Source organism: Cavia porcellus, unplaced genomic scaffold (assembly GCF_034190915.1).
Source record: "Cavia porcellus strain 051 isolate PalLab524CR breed Dunkin Hartley unplaced genomic scaffold, mCavPor4.1 scaffold_38, whole genome shotgun sequence".
Lineage (NCBI taxonomy): Eukaryota > Metazoa > Chordata > Mammalia > Rodentia > Caviidae > Cavia > Cavia porcellus.
Window position 1 is genome coordinate 5,644,601 of NW_026947521.1, and position 20,794 is coordinate 5,665,394.

Below are 20,794 nucleotides of genomic sequence, written 5' to 3' on the forward strand. Positions count from 1 at the left end.
ACAAGAAATGAAGCTGAAGAGATAAGTTTGGGCCAAACCACTGAGGGGTTTGTATGTCATATGTGGACATTTATTTTGTAAGTGAACTTGGGCTGTATTCTGTGAGTGATAAGTTGCCATTGAAGGGTTTGGCATCTAATAGTGCTTGATATACAAAATTGTTATTTTAAACCAACCATTTTGGCTACAGTTGTCCACATTACTTTTCTCTTACTGCTAAGGTAAAATATCCAACAGCCAAAGTTAAAAGGGGAAAGGTTTATTCCCCTCACAGTTGTAGAAGTTTCAGGCCACATATCAGCTGCTTCCAAGGCAGTGTGGCTTGACAGAGGAACAATGTGGAAAAGAACTAATACATGATAAGCAGAGACAGCAAAAGCAAGCAAGGAAGGGGGGCAAACCTCTTTCTATCCCTTATAGTGAATCCAGTATACTGGGATTAGGGTAGTGCCAGTGCATTCAGTGGATTGATCCAGCAGTCACCCACCCTTATTCCCAGCACCCTTAGGCCCAGCATTGCACTATGAACCAATCACACTTTCTAGATTCAACCACTAATGAAAAAAATCCTATTACTGCATGAGGCTTTGGGGGGACATCTAGACACAAACCATAACAGCAGTATATAAATTTGAGATGGGATAAAAGTATATATGCCATGAATATATCTCAGTGGCATAGTACCTACCTGGTAAGTACAAGGTCCTGGGTTCGATTCCTCATACCAAAAAAGGAAAGAAAAAAAAAAGACCAAAAGAGTAGTGGTGTATAGATGAGTTACACTACTGACTTGGTCATATTGAGAGAAAATGATGGGGGTTTGGATACTGTTGATAGGGAGTGAGTTCACCATATAGACAGAAAGTGCCCAAAGTAGAAATCATTACAACTTGAAGATGATTGGCAAAATGTGGGATGATTGCCAGACTTTTGGTTAAAATTTGGTGGTGCTGCTTATTGATAGGAACAGATTTTAGGAAATGTGAGCAGCTCAGGATTGAACATATTGAGACTTTGTACCTTCAGGCAAAAGCATCTCTAGCAAACAAGTGGACACATGAGTTTGAGGTTCCCAGGAAGACCAGGATTAGGAGAATTCACTTGAATGTCCTCCCAGTCCCAGTGGGTATGCAGATATTGGGCAAAACCCCAAACTTTAAAAGGGAAGAGTATAAGAGGAATGTGAGAAAGAAACTAAAAAGGAAAAAGCCCAGGGTGTGTTTAATTGCTCTTTATTTATTTACTTATTTTTGGTACTAGAAATTGAATGCAGGACCTCACACTTGCCAGGCAGGCACTGTGCCACTGAGATATATCCCTGGCCCCTAATTACTCTTAAAAGGAAACAGTTTTCTTCCTTTTGTGTGCTTAGTGACACCTTGAATAGTATCATATTATGTGATATTAAATGATAGATAGTGTTTAATTTTGCCACCTGTTTTGTTTAGCTAGAAAACATTTCATTTACTTTGGAGTTTTAAAAAAATATTTAGTTCTATGACTTGCCAAGGACTTTTCTTACAATTTTTTTGAGTGCTTCTAGGTAAGATGTTACTTTCAAATGTTCTCTCATTTTAAAATAAAATAATCCCCCAGAGTTAGGTTTTATTCTTTGCATTTTGTATTTGCAAACCTATGGGTAAGAAAGACTAAATGACTTATAAACTTTCTTACCTGTTTCTATAACTCCAAAAATAATTCTTGAAACCACTGATGATCTATTTACAGGCTTAAATCAAAAAGATAAATGAAAAGAGAAACAATTTTAAATTCTATTTTGGTTTCATTGGGAAAATTACTGTGATCCAAAAACATTGGTTTATACTAAATTCTGCATATTTCTATATATGGTTCACAAACTAAATTCTCTCTACCTTTCTGTTCATAAACAGAATTGGATAGGAACTGAGTCAGATTCAATAGTTAGGTTCAGTGTTGACCTAACGGCAAAATTTGATTTAGTTCTCTTCCTGGCTGGGTACCTTTAGGTCCTTAAAAAATGCAGTGAGACCTTACTTAATTCTTTTCATTCTTCTCAGACACTATTCTTTATTTTCTTGTTAATCAGGAGTTTGTATTATATGATTCTTAAACTCCTTCCTGGTCTAAAATTCTAAAAGTTCATACATTTTTAAAAACTCAAGAATAGAGATTATGAGCTGGGCGTGGTGGCTCACACCTGTAGTAATCCCAGCACTCAGGAGGCTAAGGTGGGAGGATCCTTGAGAGTTTGAGACCAGCCTGGGCTACAAAGTGAGCTCAAGGCCAGCCTGAACTCCGTAGTGAGACCCCATCTCAAAAAAGACAAAAAAAAAAAAAAAAAAAAAAAGAACAGAGATTACTTGGAGCTCATTAATAGGTTTTACAGATCTAAGGATAAAAGTCTGGTTTCGTGACTTACCTAAAATAATATGCAACATATACACGTATGTGCATTTTTCTGGGAAAGCAGTTTACAGGTTTTTCTTCAGATTTTCACAGTTTTGCATCACTGACCATTCATCTTCTATCCCTAAAATTAACAAAGGGTAGCTCCAGAAGCATCTTTGCATTATGTAACTAACTACAGTACTTCATGCAGTTCCCTGGGTAGTTAAGTCATCTATAACAGAGATATTGCTATTCTTTCAAAGTCATATTTTGAAGTAAGGAACAAATGTATTTATATTAAAGGAAGTGTTTACTTTTTGGATTTTCATCATGTTATGTTTTCTGGTCTATTAGTCAACTAAAACACCTCTTGGTTATCAAATAGAATAAAAGTTTGATTCTGTCTTATGGTGAATTAAAGAATGCTCAGTTTTAAGGAGTAATTCAAATGTACTTCACTAATATATATTCCCTATCTGCCATCTTCCTTTAGGAAAAGAATATTTGAGGTCCATTTGTAAAGAAAGAAAGGGAAGCAAGGACAGCCCACCTAGAGTTGGAGCCAGTTAAACGAGGTTTGTGTGTTTTCTTTCCATTATGTAACATATGTCTTTCTGGTTTTAAATCTCTCTTAATCAATATCTTGCTTTATTCCAAGAGCAAATCTTCTCATTTTAAACCTTGCCATAGTTGGAGGAGACAAAGATAAAAATGGTATGCTCCTTTCAAAGTATTTACAACCTAATTGTGAATATGAAAGACAAGTGATAAAAACTAGATAATCTCTTTTAAAATGACTAGCTTGGTAAAGTTTGGTAAATTGCTCAAGGTCAAGCTCTTAAGATAATCAAACTGGGACTCAAACTGAGATCTGTTGACTGCAAACCGTATTTTTTACAGTCACAATGCCTTTCATTTTAGGTATAGTTTGTTGTGTTATCTGTTGGTTACTAAAGTTGAGAACCAGAACCCATTCATACGTATTTCACTTAAGGAAACTTTGTGAGGAAGTGAACAAAAGGGAAAGCGTCTGTATTTTCCTAAAGTATAAATTAGAGAAACAACTAACACTTGCAAATGTGTACTATTTTAAGGCCTTTAGGTACACTAACTCATTTATAGCTCACAATAGCCAGATGACAAAGTTGGCATTATCATTTCTCACAAAAGACTAAATAAATTGCTCAAAATCACATAGCTAATTAGTAATGATATTGGTGAAAGAGTTTTGGCCCAGACAGGACACTGTAGCTGGTGAAGCCTTAGAGGCAGAACCAAGGAACTCCTATCTCCCCCACCTCTAGGAATTTACGTGTGACTCCATCTTCCCCGCCCCCTGGGAGTTAACCTATGGTGCCAAACGAAGACCAATGGGCTACCTGTGCATCCCTGATGCCCCTTTAGGTTCCACCCCAAACTGAGGCTACTTACATACCCTCCACGCCACGTGTCTGCCAGAGAGAAAGCCGGACTCCAGCTGGCGTGGGTTTTGGTTTTCTCTCTCCGCGTTCTAAGAATAAACCCCTCTTTTGTTTTATACTTATCATCTTTTGGATATAATCTTATCAATAGGGGAATGAAATCCTTAACCTACTATATGCCCCGTAAGAGTTCACATTCTCTAAAGTCGAAGAATGAATTTTAGGAACAATGGAGGTTAAAATGAGAAATATTTATTGAGAGAAAGAAAGTTTTTGTCTGGGAGAGACAGAAAGGGTCCCGAGTAGGTTGCTAAGGACTCTGTCTTTTTTAGGGATTTTTTAATAGAGTAAAATCATGAGATGAGGTGGGGAAAATCTAGGAGCTCATGAGGAAGAGGGGCATGAGGTGGGACAGAGCTATGATCAATAAGTTTTAATTGTTCAGGTAAAATTGACGAAATCAGGGACAAATGGGGAAGTGAGTCACGTAATAAGCGAGCATTCTTACGGATCAGTGACTCTTTCTGTAGGGAGTTGGAATGGTGATTTCTAGCTTCTCAAGGTGATCCATACTTAATCCCTCAGGTTTATACTTAAGGGTGTGATTGCATTTGTTTTCCTTCTGTTCTGAGACCTGGCCCACAGCAAGAGGTGTGTGTCACCTCCAGGGTCACCAGACATCTGGTCCTCTATGCCAGCTTCTTTGAGGGCCTACTGACTGCCTTTAATATTTCTTGGATTTTTTTTTTTTTTAATCGGTACTGGGGATCGAACTTAGGACTACTTGCTTACAAGGCAGGCGCTTATGCCACTGAGCTAAATCCCCAGCCCCCTACCTTTAATATTTCTAATTTGCTCAGCTGCTTATAACAGTAACAAAAGCATAATCAAAACCCTTCATTAGAAAAAATTAGAGTTTAGCTCTTGCCTATTGACTTAAAATTCATACAAAGTGAACAAATAACTGGACAGTTCAGTCTAAGTACCTGCGGCTGTTAGTGTCAGTTGTAAACACTTTTAATTTGGTTATTACTAGCTGGATCATCTCACCAAAATGATATTTATATCTCCCTAATAAGCTTTTCACTGTAGCAAGTTGTAAAAGTAATTGTTCAAGTGGCATAATTCTGCTTGAATAGAGATTTTAAATTCATAGAATAAGTAGTGACTATGTCAGATATTGTATGTGGACATGAGCAACCTTTATTTTACTGTTTTGGTACCCAAATTGTTGTTCCTTTAAAAATAATTGATTTCCTACAGTAAGTGATAGTGTGGTGCTTTCTCTGCAAATATGAAAATTTGATCACTAACAGAATCTTTTAATTCTTTTTCTGTATTAAAGTTTTTTTTAAAGATGATGAACTGCATCTATTTGAAATAGTAAATGAAGGAAGGTTTGTTCGCTCGGATGGTTCTAATCAACTAATAAAGGATGAGTTTTTTATAGCACAAAATTTGAAAACATACAATTTGTCTTAACTTAGAGAAGAAAAATGTATTATGTCCTTTCTGAAGTCTTTTTTTCCCTCAAGATTTTTTTTTCCAACAGAGGATTAAACTTACGATCTTGTGCTTGCCAGGCAGGCTCAAGATTTCTTTTTTTTAAGAGTCTCTTGCCCAGCTGTTAATATTTTTCAACCTGGTCTGCTCCACAGAGTCCAGTCACACGAAGCCTAGCCTCTCAGCCTACTCCCTTTCTCATACCATGACAGATGGCAGAATTCAGGGAAATGACATTTGCTGCAGACCTCAATAGAGCTGTTTTTCTTTCTCTTCTTCCTTTCATCCTTTCTTGTTTTCTTTTATAGTGCACATTAATAATGCAGAATGGAGAGGTTAATTTTTAGGAAATTGGTAAATGAGTGTAACGTATCTTATACCAGTTGTGATCATATACACCTTTAACTCCAGCACTTGCAAGTTTGAGGTCAGCCTGAGCTACAAAGTGAGACCCTGTCTCAAAAAGAAAAAAGAAAAGAAAAAGGTTATATTAACATATCTTTATCATTTTCAATCCCATGACTCTGTTTCGTTTCTCTCTCTTACCATGTCAAAAAGTCTACCTTCTATTTTCTGTCCTTTCCTTTATTTTTTTTACTTACATGGTTTCTTACATAAGAAAAAACATGTGACATTTAACTGAGTCTGAATTATTTTGCTTACATGATGGTCTCTAGTTCCTTCTACTTCTTGCAGATGACATGACTTCATTCTTCTTGTAGCTGAATAATATTCTATTGTGTATATACATCACATTTTATTTACCCATTCATCTATTGATGGGAATCTAGGCTGTTTCCACAATTTAGCTATGGTGAATTGTGCTGCTATAAATTGGTACATTATATCTGATAGGTAATTATCACTATTGTATCCTGCCTTTAATTATTTTCAGATTATACCCAGGAGCAATATAGTTGGATCAAATGATATTTCTACCTGTAGTTTTTGCAGACTCTACATCCTGATTTCCATGGGGTTGTACTAGTTGACATTCCCACCAACAAGGTAGAAGGGCTTCTTTTTCTTGCTAGCATTCCTTATTTTTTTGTTTGTTTATTTAGGTTTTTGAGACAGCATCTCCTATGTCATATAGGCTGGTCTTGAACTCAAGAGTAGCCTCAAACTCCTTGTGATTCTCCTGCCTCAGCCTTCTGGTTGCTGAGATTACAGGTGTATGATGGCTCATTTGCCAAGTTTTGATTGGGTTAGTTTTTAAAAGCTCATTATATACTCTGATTAATACTCTATCAAAATAGTACCTTGGAAAGGTTCTTACCTATTCTGTAAATTGTTTCTTCACTGCTTCCATTGCTACACAGATGCTTTTTAATTTGTTATAATCTCATTTGTTGATCTTTGACACTATCTCTCGTGCCATTGGAGTCCTATTTAGGTAGTCTTTACCAGTGTTTCATGTGTTTCCCTTATGCTATTGTCCAGCGATGTCAAAGTTTCTGGCTTTATATCCAGGTCTTTTACTCATTTTGATTAGTTTTAGAACAGGTTGAGAAATAGGGATATAGTTTCAGCCTTCTGTATTTGGATATCCAGTTTTCTCAGCACAATTTGTTAAAAGAAGCTGTCTTTTCTTCAGTGATGTTTTGGTCCCTTTGTCAAAAATTAGATAGCTGTAGGAGTGTGGTGTTGTTCCTGTCTCTTTTGTTTTATTCCATTGATATTTACATCTGTTTTCATGCCAATATCATGTTGTTTTTGTTACTTTGGCTTTGAAATATAACTTGTAATCCCGTATTGTGGTGTATTCAACCTTGCTCAGAATTGCTTTGGCTATTCTGGGTGTTTTCTGATTCCACATAAATTTTAGGATTGTTTTTCTTGCTCTCTGAAGAATATTGTTTATATTTTAACAGGAATTTCGTTGAATCTACAGATCACTTTTGGTAACATGTAACTATTAATTCTGCCCATCCATGGGCAGGCGAAATCATTCTGTCTTTTAATGAGTTACACTCAGTTTCTTTCTTCAGCATTCTATAATTTTGATTGTAGAGATCATTCATCTCTTTGATTAGGTTGTTTCTTGGGTATTAAATTTTTCTAACGTTATCATGAATGAGATCACCTTCCTAATTTCTTTTCTGAGTGGAGTCATTGTTTGTTGTTCAGGAACATTACTGATTTTTGTGTGTTGGTGTATCCTACTTGTGATGTTAATCATGATATGGCAACTTGAATGGATTAAGAAATGCTTAGCAGATTTAGTGGAGCACAGTTCTGGGTGTGTGGGTGGATGAATGACATGTAGGCCAGTAAACAGAGAAGACCCACCCAGATATGCAGAACACAAATTAATAGACTTGTAGTCTGGATGGGATAAAAGGAGAAAAGAGAAGGAAGTTTTCCTAGTATTTAAGAATTCCAGTATTCTCTATTACCTTTGGACACCAGTCTCCCATTTCTTCAGGTCCCCAGTGCTTCATACTCTCCAGGAAGTGTCCATGCCTTTGACCTTGGACAGACACTGCATCCTTGATCCCTCTTGTTCTGTAGTTTCCATCTTCTTGGCCTGAGCAGCTTCTGGATCCTCCAGGTCTCCAGAGTGCAGATGGCCACTGTGGACTCTTATCCTCTGATCTTACCTAATAAATGCAGAATTACACATACATTTTCTATTGATTCAGTTCTTCTAGAGAATCCTTACTAATACATTGCCACTTTGCTGAATTTGCTTATCAGATCTGAAAATTTTCTGCTGGAGTTCTTTGGGTCTTGTATACAAAGAGTCATATCTGAAAATAGAGCTAGTATGACATCTTCCTTTCCTATTTATATCCCTTTTCTTTCTTTCTCTTGCCACATTGCTCTGGCCAAAGTTGTGGGAGTTGGGCTTCTTGTTTTAATCAAGATGTCAGTTTCTTCTGGCCAGCAGCTTGTTCGAATGTCATTACAGTGATTTATCTGCCTTCTAGCTTGTTCATATTGACCTGGGTGAACGTCTCTGAGCTTCCTATAAATGCTGCTTGCCTCTATTCTGCCTAGGTGGATTCAGCGGTATTTTTTAATTCATAGCTTTGTGTGTGTGCAAGGGTTTTTGCACCATTACTTTAAGGTAAAAAAATAGAAAAAAGAACTTCTGTGAAATCAACTTCTTTCCAGTACTTGATTTTTAGTCTTTGTTTTGAGATAACTCAGGAGGAGCTACTTTCCAGAAAACTTGAAACACAAGACGTAGCAATTTCATTAAATTTTACTTATTGTAGTATAAGTGTATCATGTTCATCCAGATTGCAGTCAGTTTAAAGGACTGCTGCCTGCTTCTCATTGGCCAGCTATAATTTGGTTGCCTTAATAAAATTGTTATATTTACCTAAAAGCTTAAATTTTTTTTTGTTGTTGTTGTTATGTTTTGTTTTTTAAGATGACTGGGCTTTTTTCTCTGATTTGTGAGTTTTCCTGGTTTGGCTCGAGTCTTAAAGAATTCCTGATTTAAAGTTGTGTGCAGGCCAGTCAGGCTTCCAGGTTGGTGTCTCATTCATATTAAAAAAAATGATAATAACCTTTGGTACATGTATGGCCTTATGATTCAGAAAGTATGGTTTTAATAGAGAAAAACCTTTTAAAAACTACTTCTTTCTATGAAGAAATTATTGAAACACTCGTTTTTCCCCCACCTCATTGACAAATCCGGTAACATTAAATTGCCCAATCTTGAGATTGATGGATTTACTATTAATATACATTTATTTCTTTTTTTTTTTTTAAATTTTTTTTTTTGTCTTTTTCTTTTTTTATCGGTACCAGGGATCGAACTCGCGACTGCCTGCTTGCAAGGCAGGCGCTTATGCCGCTGAGCTAAATCCCCAGCCCCTATACATTTATTTCTATGTAACCTGGTTGTGTACCAGAGACTTTTTAAAAATGATTTTAGTTCTCATTAGATATGTAGAAATTTGAGATGCTGTCAGATCCTTTTTGTTGTCATCATCAATAAACCTAAAAATGGCAGTAAAGGAAAAATACAGAGATATTGATTTCTATGTATATGCATATGTGCATGCTTTTGTGTGATCTGAATACTCAGGAAACATGATAAATTTGACCTATACAATCCATCCTAAATACATTATTTTAAAGTTATCTTGGTAATGAAATTATAAGAAAATCTTGATTACATTTCCTCTCTCGGGTATTACTTAACAAATAATTATATGTTGCTCAAGACTTTATTTTACATATGTTTCAAAGAATTAAATGGCTTGATTTATATTTTCTTTTTCTTTTTTATCGGTACCGGGGATCGAACTCACGACTACTTGCTTGCAAGACAGGCGCTTATGCCGCTGAGCTAAATCCCCAGCCCCAATTTATATTTTCAATACTAGAAATGAAGGCATTAAAGAAGAATTATAGGTTCTTTTGAACTTTATTTTTAAAGATCAGTCCATCTCTGGTTGCCCAGTTACTTGAATTTAATCAGAGAAAAATATCAAAGAAGTATAAATATTGAAGGTGTCAATTTAAATTTTGAGACATATATGTGTCACCTGTTTTTCATATTTCTCCAAGTGAGAAAATTAGATCATTTTTTTCCTCCTACTTTTTTTTTTTTTTTTTTTGGTACGGGGATCAAACTCATTAACTTGCGCTTGCCAGGCAGGTACTTATGCTGCTGAGTTAAATCCCCAGCCCCTGCCTTTCTTTCTGAAATAGGGTCTTGTGGGTTCAGGTTAGCTTGGCCTTGCTATGTAACATAGACTGGCCTGAAACTTGAAATCCTCCTACATCAGCCTCCCAATTGCAGGATTATAGATGCGTATCAATATACCTATCAGTATGATTTTCAAAGATTATTCTGTTATATGAAATTGAGAGTATTCTTGAGGTAGACATTCATTTGCTCTTGGAAGCCCCCCCAAATCAGAAAGTAAAAGACCACTAATTGCAATTTCTTTTCATTAAAGACAGTGAATTTGTGTGTAAAGTTATATGAAATGTCTTACGGATTTTGCTCATTCTTCTGTATATTTCAATAGACAATTCAGTAATCTGAAAGATATGAAATAGTACTAATCTGCAGATTATCCTTAGGAATAATGAATAATTGCAAAAGAATTATGAACTCCAGATTATTTAGACATAAAAAATAAAGTGGATCTAATAAAAAAAATGGCTTACTTTTTCCTCTCCAGGAATGTAAATATCATATATATTATAAAATTATAGGTGCCATTTTGCTAGCAGGAATGCTGACCCATAGACTTTTGTTTTTTAAACATAGGAAATAATCTAGAAAAGGTCTCATGGGATAAAGGGAATAGAGATTTTGTCTGGCATGAGGCCTGATTATTCCAAAAAGGAAAGAGTACCTCCCAGGGATCATTGACTCAGAGTCCATAACCAGGGTCAGATGGTCAGGGCTCATAAAAAAAATGACATAAAACCAAGGACAGGAAATGTTGAAAGTAAAGCATATTGTGTGAAGCAAGTTTATAGAGCTCCTAGAAAGGTATTATGTTCTTTTTCATTGTGAGGTAAAAATTCAACAAAAGTGTGAAATCAGAGCAGGTTTCAGAATAGAAAGAGGCTTCAAAAATTGTTTGATTATCCCCTTTCATTTTAAAAAAAGAAATGCAGGGTAAGCAGTTAAATTACTAATGCAAGGATCACAGTGACAAAGTAAGACTAGAATACTCTTTATCTGTTAAACAATTTAACATGAGTTAAGGTTGGTGGCACATACCTATAATTCCAGTACTGAAGAGGCCAAGGCAGGATGATTTTGTATTTGAAATCAGTCTGGGGTACATAGCAAGATCCTGTCTAAAAGAAAAAAAGAAAGAGGTGAGGAAGAAAGAACTTTAACATTTTTGGTAAGAAATTATTTTTCTTATGGTTGTTATTTTTTTAAAGTTATACCTAATAAATTGACCTTGAAAAATAAGTTCTGTGAGCTTTCACACAGCCTCATGTAACTATATTACAGAAAACACACTTCTATTGTTCCAGAAAACTTCTTTGGGCTTTCCTTGCTTTGATCAAAATCTCTTGCTACCCTAACCTCGGGCCATACTGCTCCGTCCTCCCTCTCTCTAGTTTTGCCTATTCGTGCATGCTGTACAAATGAAATTATTCCTCTTTTGAGAGGAACTTTTATCTCTTATGTTAGTATTTCTGAGATTCATTTAGATTGTGTATGTTGGAACTGGGCTCCCAGCAGGAGTGAGTTCCTACTCACCATCCTGAGCTCTGGGAGAGTTTAAGATCTTTGTACCCAGTAGTCAAGGATGCACCCAGCTTCCAGCCACACTAGACTGGGCTCTGCAGGTTTCAGGCCTGCCTGGGCTATGCCCAGTGACCTTCTTTCAATGTGGGGGAACTGTGCTACTGGAGGGGGAACTGTGCTGCCAGAGTAGGTGAGTTTCTGCACACCATCCCAAGCCCCGGGAGACTTTAAGATCATCGCTCCCAGTGATCAAGGACGCACTCAGCTTCCAGCCACACTATACTGCAGGTTTCAGGCCTGCCTGGGCTATGCCCAGTGACCTTCTTTCAATCCAAGGGAACTGTGCTGCTGGAGGAGGGAACCGGCCTCCGTACGGGAGTGAGTTTCAGCTCACCATCCCAAACCCCGGGAGAGTTTAAGATCAACGCTCTCAGTGGTCAAGGATGCGCCCACCTTCCAGCCACACTAGACTAGGCTTGGGAGATTTTGCAGTCCAGCTACATTACACCCAGCAACCTTCTTTAATCAGGAGAGTGGAAAGCACATGAAGTGAGTTCTAGCACATTGGTCCTTGCCCAGGGAGAGTTCTGGACTATCATCCACAGTGGTTAGGTGCCCGCTCAGCTTACTGGAACACTGGAAGTGACACGAGAGGTCCTGTGGGCCTGACTGGACGATGCTCAGCAACATTCATTCAGTCCCAGGAGCCCAGGGCATAGGAGACAATTTCCAGCATGCCCAGGGAAAGCCTTGGAACAACACTTAAAACATAGAAATATAGGGAAATGACAAAGCAAAATACCAAAATACAATCTCAAACATCAAGCCGATCCCAAGAAAGCCTAGGAGCCATGTACATGGAAGAAAATATGTGCCATACACCTGAAATACCTGAAATAATAGCAACTGAAATAAAGAAGCAACTTCAGGAAGTTTTAAAGGAATTCAAACTAGAAATAATCTCTCAGGTAAAAGAATAAATGATAAAAATTATCAAAGAGATGCTGAACACATCTAAAGAAGACACAGTTAAGATGTTGGAGCTTAGGACTCTGGGAAGCCAAGCCAGTACCTCCCCTCCCTGGTAAGCAGCGGTAGTGTGGCCCACTGCAGCCCTTCCAGGGGGAGAACTAGCAGTGTCTCCTGAGATCCACGCCATGTTGGAGCTTAGGACTCTGGGAAGTCAGCATCTCCCCTCCCTGTAAGCGGAGGCAGGGTGGCAGCCTGCAGCCCTTCCAGGGGGAGAACTAGCAGTGTCTCCTGAGATCCATGCCATGTTGGAGCTTAGGACTCTGGGAAGCCAAGCCAATACCTCCGGGAAAAAAAAAAATCCATGTAAATTATATTAAGTTGCAGTACACCAAAATGTAATCCCCTATTCTGTGCAATTTACATGAACTTATAAAATCATTTTCAGATTCTATAAAATAAAAAAAAACTAATATGATTGATAGTATCAAGTTTGCGATTATAGGCAACTACACTGAAGAAGACAAGACCCTACGATATACATTCTGGTTTGATAACTGCCAGTTTTTGAAGTTCTATACTATATACAAAGTTGTGTTTTTATTAATACTGTTATATACTGATATATTCAGTTATACTATGTCTGATGATAAAGCCAGTTCTATTGAAGATAACAAAAGACAACACAGGAACTATGGTAGAAGTCCTTGCACAATGGTCTTATATGTCTTTTGTGTTTCATGTGTTTATAGGAATATATTTTGTTCTGTCTTGCTTTGTTTCATTTCTACCTCTAATATAGAAAGAACAGAAATACATGTTAAGACTCATGCATGTGTAGAATCTATAAACAGTTTATGAGAGCTGATCTTATGACACATGATGAAATGAACAGATACTTTGAGGAAAAAGAGTCACTAAAGAACCCAGTGCTGATTCTGGTGTGTCATAATGTGAAACCCAGCAATAGTATTATTCTCTGTTCAGAGTGATATTAGCCTGCTTGGGTTTTTTCTATCTCAACACAATTGAAGATACGGATAACTGCATGTATGTTTAAGTGTATAGGATTGATAACCATATTTCTAAGTTTTTATTGGACAGTTGAACAGAACTGTTTGCAGTCTCGCTGTTTGAATTCTCACTTTACATGTTCCATTTTTGTATCTTGAATAACTATTTGTAAAATGACAATATGTAAACATCAACCAGTGATTTCTTACTGTTTATTTTTTCTCTGAATGCATGTATTATTTCTACCTATTTTCTGTTTTGTTTAGTCTTTCTTTAAATAAAATTTAAAAAAAAAAGAAGACAGTTAAAAACTAGAGGGACAAAACAAAAAGATAGAATCTCTGGATGAACAATATACGAAACAAACAGAATACATGAAACAGATTCAAAGAGATATACAGGAAATCAAAAATTCCATTGAAAGTTGTCAAAACCACCTCAACGAAAGTGAAGGTAGAATTTCAGACAAGATTAGAGCTAGAGAACAGGAAAGGAAAGATCTTTTATTTTATTTTTTTTTTATTTAAGGAGAAAAGAAAAAAAAAGCAGAGAAAGGGTACAAGTTATACAGATTTACAGAAAAAAAATGAACAGTAGGAAATCACTAGTTAATGGATTACATATTGTCATCTTAGAAATAATTGTTCAAGTCACAAAATCAAAGCTTGTAAAGTGGACATTCCAACAATGATACTGCAAGCAGTTCTGTTCAATGATCCAATAAAACTCTGTGATATCATTTTCTATCTTATACACTTAAATATACATGCAGTTATATAGTTTAGAGCACTTTCTGAGGAAAGATCTTTTAAGAATAACAAGGAATCAGGAAATAACAATCCAACAGCTGCAAGGTGATGCAAAGAAAAACAACATAAGATTGGTAGGGATAAATGAAAAAGAAGGGGATAACACAACATCTAAAAAAAGAAGAGCAAGTCAAGCCCAAAGCCAAAAGAAGGGAGGAAATTATAAAAATCAGAGCAGAAATTAATGCAATAAAGACTAAGAAAACAATCCAAAAAATCAGTGAATCAAAGAGTTGGTTTTGTTTGAAAGAATAAATAAAACAGATAAGCCCCTAGGAAACCTTATTAAAAAAGGAAAGAAGAAGCTCAAATTCATGCAATAAGGAATGAAAAAGGTGAAATCACTACAGACTCTGTGGAAATACAGAAGATCATCAACACCTATGTCAAAAACCTCTACTCTCATAGGTTCGATAACAGAAGAAATGGACAGATTCCTAGAAACATATGAACTACCAAAGCTGGATCAAGAAGATGTAAAACTGCTGAATAACCCAGTTTCTATTAATGAAATTGAAATGTAATTAAGTCCTTACCTACAAAGAAGGGGGCCCAAATGGATTCACTGTGGAATTCTACAAGAAATACAAAGAAGACTTAATGCCAACACTCCTCAAACTCTTCAATGAAACCAAAAGGGAAGCAATTCTTCCTAAGTCATTCCTGGAACCAAATATTACTGTAGTAGCAAAACCTGAGAAAGATCCAACTAAAAAAGAGAACTACAGGTAATGAACTCCCTAATGAACACACATGCAAAAATCCTCAATAAAATATTGGCAAACAGGATATAGCAAATCATCAAGAAGATTATACCATACAACCAAGTGGGATTCATCCCAGACATGCAGAGATGGTTCAGCATACATAAATCAGTAAATGAAATGCACCATATCAGTAAAGTCAAAGTAAGACTCACATGATCATTTCTATACATGCAGAAAAAGCTTTTGATAAGGTCCAACATTCATTCATGATAAGAACCTTACAGAAAATTGGAATAGATGGTCTTTACCTCAATATGATAAAGGCCATCTATGACAAACCAACAGCCAGCATCATATTAAAAGGCCAAAAATTGAATGCCCTTACCTTAAAATCAGGCACAAGACAAGGATGTCCCTTATCACCATTCCTATTCAACCTAGTACTGGAAATACTAGCCAGAGCAGTCAGACAAGGGAGAGAAATAAAAGGGTTAAAGATAGGAAAAGAGGAAGTTAAATTATCATTATTTGCAAATTACATGATATTCTACATAGAAGACTCCCAAAACCCCATTGAAAGTCTCCTAGATATAATAAATAAATTCAGCAATGTAGCTGGATACAAAAATCAATACTCAAAAATTCTATACACTAACAACAAAATCACTGAGAGAGAAATAAGAAAACCCATACCCTTCACACTAGCATCCAAAAGATGAAATACTTAGGAATTAATCTCACGAAAGAAGTAAAAAATTTATATAGGGAAAATTATAATACTCTGAGAAAAAAAATTGAAGAGGATCTCAAAAAATGGAAGGACATCCCTTGTTCATGGGTAACAAGACTAAATATTGGGAAAATGGCAATTCTCCTAAAACTGTTACAAAGATTCAATGCAATCCCAATGAAAATACTATCAACATACTTCATAGATCTACAGAAATCATTTCTAAAATTCATCTGAAACCAGAAGAGACCTAGAATAGCAAAGGTAATTCTAAGCAGCAAAGGCAAGACAGGAGGCATCAGAATCCCTGGAATTATACTACAAAGCAACTGTAATAAAATCAACATGGTACTGGAATAAAAGCAGATCTGAAGAGCAATGGAATTGCCAGATGTGATGGCTCACGCCTTTAATCCCAGCACTCAGGAGGCTGAGGCAGGAGAATTGTTGGGAGTTTGAGACCAGCCTGGGCTACAAAGTGAACTCAAAGCCAGACCTGAACTGCATAGCTAGACCCTGTCTCAAAAAGCCAAAAAAAGATCAATGGAATAGATTAGAAGATACAACCACAACTACAAACACATTCAACCACCTTATCTTTGATAAAGGGGCCAAACATGTTTCCTGGAAGAATGACAGTCTCTTTAATAAATGGTATTGGAAAAACTGGCGCTCCATATGCCGAAAACTAAAACTAGACCCATGCCTATCACTGTGTACTAAATTAAAATCTAAATGGACCAAAGATCTGCATATTAAAACAGAAACACTAAATCTATTGGAAGACAAATTGGGTAAAAACCTTGAAGACATAGGAGTAAGTAGAGAATTCATGATCAGGACTCAAAACACACGGGAAGTACTTCCCAGAATCAATAACTGAGATCAACTCTTATTAAAAAAGTTTCTGCACGTTGAAAGAAATCTCCAGCATAGTGAAAAGAAAACTCACAAACTAGGAAAAAAATCTTAGTGAACTGCCCCTCAGACAAAGGACTTCTGTGTAAAACATTTAAGAATTTAAAAAAATCAGACCCCCAAAATTCAAAGACCCAATCCAAAAATGGGCATCTGAGATGAATAAACAATTTTCAGATGAAGAAATACAAACAGCAAATAAATACATGAAAAAATGTTCACCATCACTGGTCATTAGAGAAATGCAAATTAACCACACTGAGATTCCATCTCACTCCAGAAAGAATAGCCTGGATCAAGAAAACTGTCAACAAATGCTAGAGAGGCTGTGAGGGAAAAGGAACTCCCCTGTACTGTTGGTGGGACTGTAGACTAGTCCAACCACTGTAGAGATCAGTCTGGAGATTCCTCAGAAAGCTGGGATTGGAAATTCCATTCGACCCAGCTATTCCACTTTTAGGCATATTCCTAGAAGTACTGAAAACATCTGACCACAGTGATATATGTGCACCCCTGTTTACAGCAGCACAATTTGTAATAGCCAGATCTTGGAAACAACCTAAGTGTCCATCAACTGAGGAATGGATAAAAAAGTTGTGGTATTTTTATACATTGGAGTACTACTCAGCTATAAGGAATGATCACATTGAGATATTTATAAATAAATGGATGCAATTTGAGACCATACTTATAAGCAAAATAAATCAAACTCACATGTATAAGTACCATTATAGTCTACATAGTATAAGAAATGGTAAGAGTACATAAGAATTTATGGTAATCATGATTCCCCATTACATTGCTTTGAAGCCTTATAATGTTTGCATTCATTAGTTGAAATGATTTTATCCTGGTTTGTTTGATTTTATTTTCTGTGGTAACATGAACAGCTATTTTGAAGAAAACAAGACATTATAATAGCCAGTGCTGATTAATAGTATCTTACTCTGAAGTCCTACATGCTTTTGTTCTTCTGTTTCCATTGGTTCTATCATATTGTATGTTATTATGTGTGATAGTATAAACATTTTGTATGGAAAATGAGATAATATAGTAGGCATGTTCATTCTCTGTTATTTGGTTCTGAATGCCCTTTAATATTTTCATTCTCTTGAATGGTTTTTTACTATTTTGTTATGTTTGATACTACTGTATATGAAGTTATGCTCAACTATTTCAAATAAAGAGACATTATGGTAGTTACTGTTAATTACGGGTTGGGTTGTAAAATACGGTGTTGCTGACATTGTTCTGTTCTGATCTGCTTTTTATGTCTTTTGTCTAAATCTCTTTAAAATAAAAAAATAGATTGTGTATGTTAGTGATCTATTCTTTTAATTGCTAAGTAGTGCTCTGTTATATGACTATAAAACTATTTGTTTAGCTCATAGGGAACATTTAGTTGTTTCTACTTTGTTTTTAGGATGTTCTTAAAGCAATTTTAAGTTCACAGCAGAATTAAGGGAAAGATACAGAGATAGCTCTGTCTGTGTGAGGGTATGGCCTGCCCATCTCCATTATCTACATCTCCCACCAGAATAGTGCATTTAATAAGCCTACAGTGAGACATTTTCATTACAGGTCCATGGTTGGCAGAAGGGCTCATTCTTGGTAATGTAGATTCTGAATAACGGATGCATACATACCATAATAGTATAGTAGACAGTGTGTTCCTGCCCCCAAGTGCCTCTACGTTCTGTTCATTCATCCTTTGCTACTTTCTCACCTCTGGTGACCTGCTGGTCTGTTTACTGTTTTCATACTTTTGCCTTTTCTTGGTTGTCATATTTTGGAATCATACATATGTACTCTTATTTAGTTTGACTTCTTGTTTCTCAGTTTTTAGTTACTAGAAATAAAGATGCTATTCTGTTTCAGGGTGTTTTTTTTTTTTAAGAAAAGGAAAATTTACTTTTCTTTTTTTTTTTAGTATTGAGGATCGAACTCATGACCACATGCTTGTAAGATAAGTGCTTATGCCACTGAGCCAAATCCCTGGCAGAAATTTTTCATACAGTAAATCCTGATAATGAGCATATAAAGAATTCACAAAGTTCTTTTCTTTTCTTCTTCCCCCCCTCCTTTCTCTTTCTTTCTTTCTTTCTTTCTTTCTTGTACTGGAAATCAAACTCACTACCTTGCACTTGCCAGGAAGGTGCTGTGCCAGTGAGTTATATTCACAGTTAATTCCATTTTAAACCTTTTATCCTGAGATAATTATAAATTTGTAGGACGTTGCAAATCATGGTACATAAAAACCCACGCACCAAGTTTTTCCTTTATTAGTTGCATGTCATATCTTATGTGACTACAGAACAATGACAGAACCAGAAAGCTAATACTGATGTACAGTATTAGTTTTAAAGACATTTACAGTTGTGTGCAGTTCTGTGGCATTTTATCATGTACATAGATTCACCACAGCCATGGTGATGTAGAATTATTCCATTGTTGCAGTGGTTCTTCACCCCTATCCAAATGCTGTCCAGGATGGACCCTAAATAGGTGCCTGCAGTTGTGGAAAGTACCAAATACTGTGTAAACCATGTTATTTTCTGATTGCAGATCTTAACAACCTCAGTATGCAACTTTCTTCTTTATTTATTGAGAAATCCCACTTTTTCTCTTAAAGAAAACACTTTATAGCTTGTCTTTTATGTATCTGACTGGCCAGCATCACTAGTGTTCAGTAGTATCTCCCCTTTCATCCTTAATGTTGGTGATTTGTATCTTCTCTTCAGTTATGCAAGGAGTTTATCAGCTTTGTTAATGTTCTTTCAAAGAACTACTTTTTTATTGATTTTTCTGTGTTTTTCAGGTTTGTATTTTATTGACTTCTGTTCTTTGTTATTTGTTACTGTCCACTTAGTTTGGCTTGTTTCATTTTTCTAGCTTCTATGGTAAAAGCTTAGATAATTGCTTTTAGGCTCCTAATAAAAGCATAGACAACTGTAAATGTCTTTAAAAGCATCTCATTGATTGTGATATACTGTTTTTTCCTTTCATTCAATTCAAAATATTTTAAAATTGCTTTTGTGGTTTCTTACTTGGCTCATGGGTTACTTTGGCAGTATATATTGTGTGATTTCAAATATTTGAGAAATTAGCAGTATTTTTCTGTTACTGATTTCTGATTTACTGGAATTTTTTTTTTTTGTCTTTTTTCCTTTTTATTGGTACCGGGGATCGAACTCACTTGCAAAGGCAGGCGCTTATGCCACTGAGCTAAATCCCCAGCCCTTGTTACTGATTTCTAATTCAATTCCATTGTGACAGGAGAATGTACTGAATATAGTTTCATTTTTTTTAATTTATGAAGACTTAGTCTTGCTTCAGCAGATTGCCTGTCATGATGAATGCTTCATAGACATTATAAAATTTATATTTTGCTGCTGTGGTTTGGTGTCTGTAGATTTCACTTGAGCTAGTCAAGTCTTCTTTATGTGTGCTGTGGTATACGTGGCCTTGTAATTAATGAAATAGGAATGATGATGTCTCCCCTGGTAATTGTGTCTTTTCTCCTGTGTCAGTTTTTGCCTCATGCATTTGGTACTTTTGGTGCTTTGCACATGTCTATTTAGGATTCTTCGTTCTAAATACATTAATCCCCTTTTCACTATGAAATTCTATTATCTCATAATATTCTCTGTTTTGTCTTCTACTTTGTCTGATACAAATAGGGCTTTCCTAACTTTTTTTTTATTTTAATTTTATTTAAGGAGAAAAGAAAAAAAAAGCAGAGAAAGGGTACAAGTTATACAGATTTACAGAAAAAAAATAAACAGTAGGAAATCACTAGTTAATGGATTACATATTGTCATCTTAGAAATAATTGTTCAAGTCACAAAATTAAAGCTTGTAAAGTGGACATTCCAACAATGATACTGCAAACAGTTCTGTTCAATGATCCAATAAAACTCTGTGATATCATTTTCTATCTTATACACTTAAATGTACATGCAGTTATATAGTTTAGAGCACTTTCTTTTCCTCTCTTTTGTACAATGACTATTACACATTTTGGGTTTCATTGTTCCCACGGTTCTTATTGCTTTTTTGGAAGAGAGTAAAACCAAATGTGATATAACAGAACAGAATCGGTCAAGTCAAAAGGGTGGACATAATAGATAATGTAAAAACATAATACAAGGTGATCAACAATGGTT

General features: G+C 35.9%; 1 protein-coding gene across 12 annotated transcripts in view; it reads left to right on the forward strand.

Annotated features, from left to right (window-relative positions):
• Peak1 (pseudopodium enriched atypical kinase 1) overlaps positions 1-20,794 on the forward strand; it is a 305,892-nt gene that overhangs the window by 117,331 nt on the left and 167,767 nt on the right. For 10 of the 12 annotated variants that reach the window (XM_013145603.3, XM_013145602.3, XM_013145604.3 and 7 more), the window contains exon 2: positions 2,864-2,945. The exons of the other annotated variants lie outside the window; for them this stretch is intronic. The gene's annotated coding sequence lies outside the window, so the exon portion shown is untranslated. The remainder of the gene's footprint in view (positions 1-2,863; positions 2,946-20,794) is intronic. 12 annotated transcript variants of the gene reach the window in all.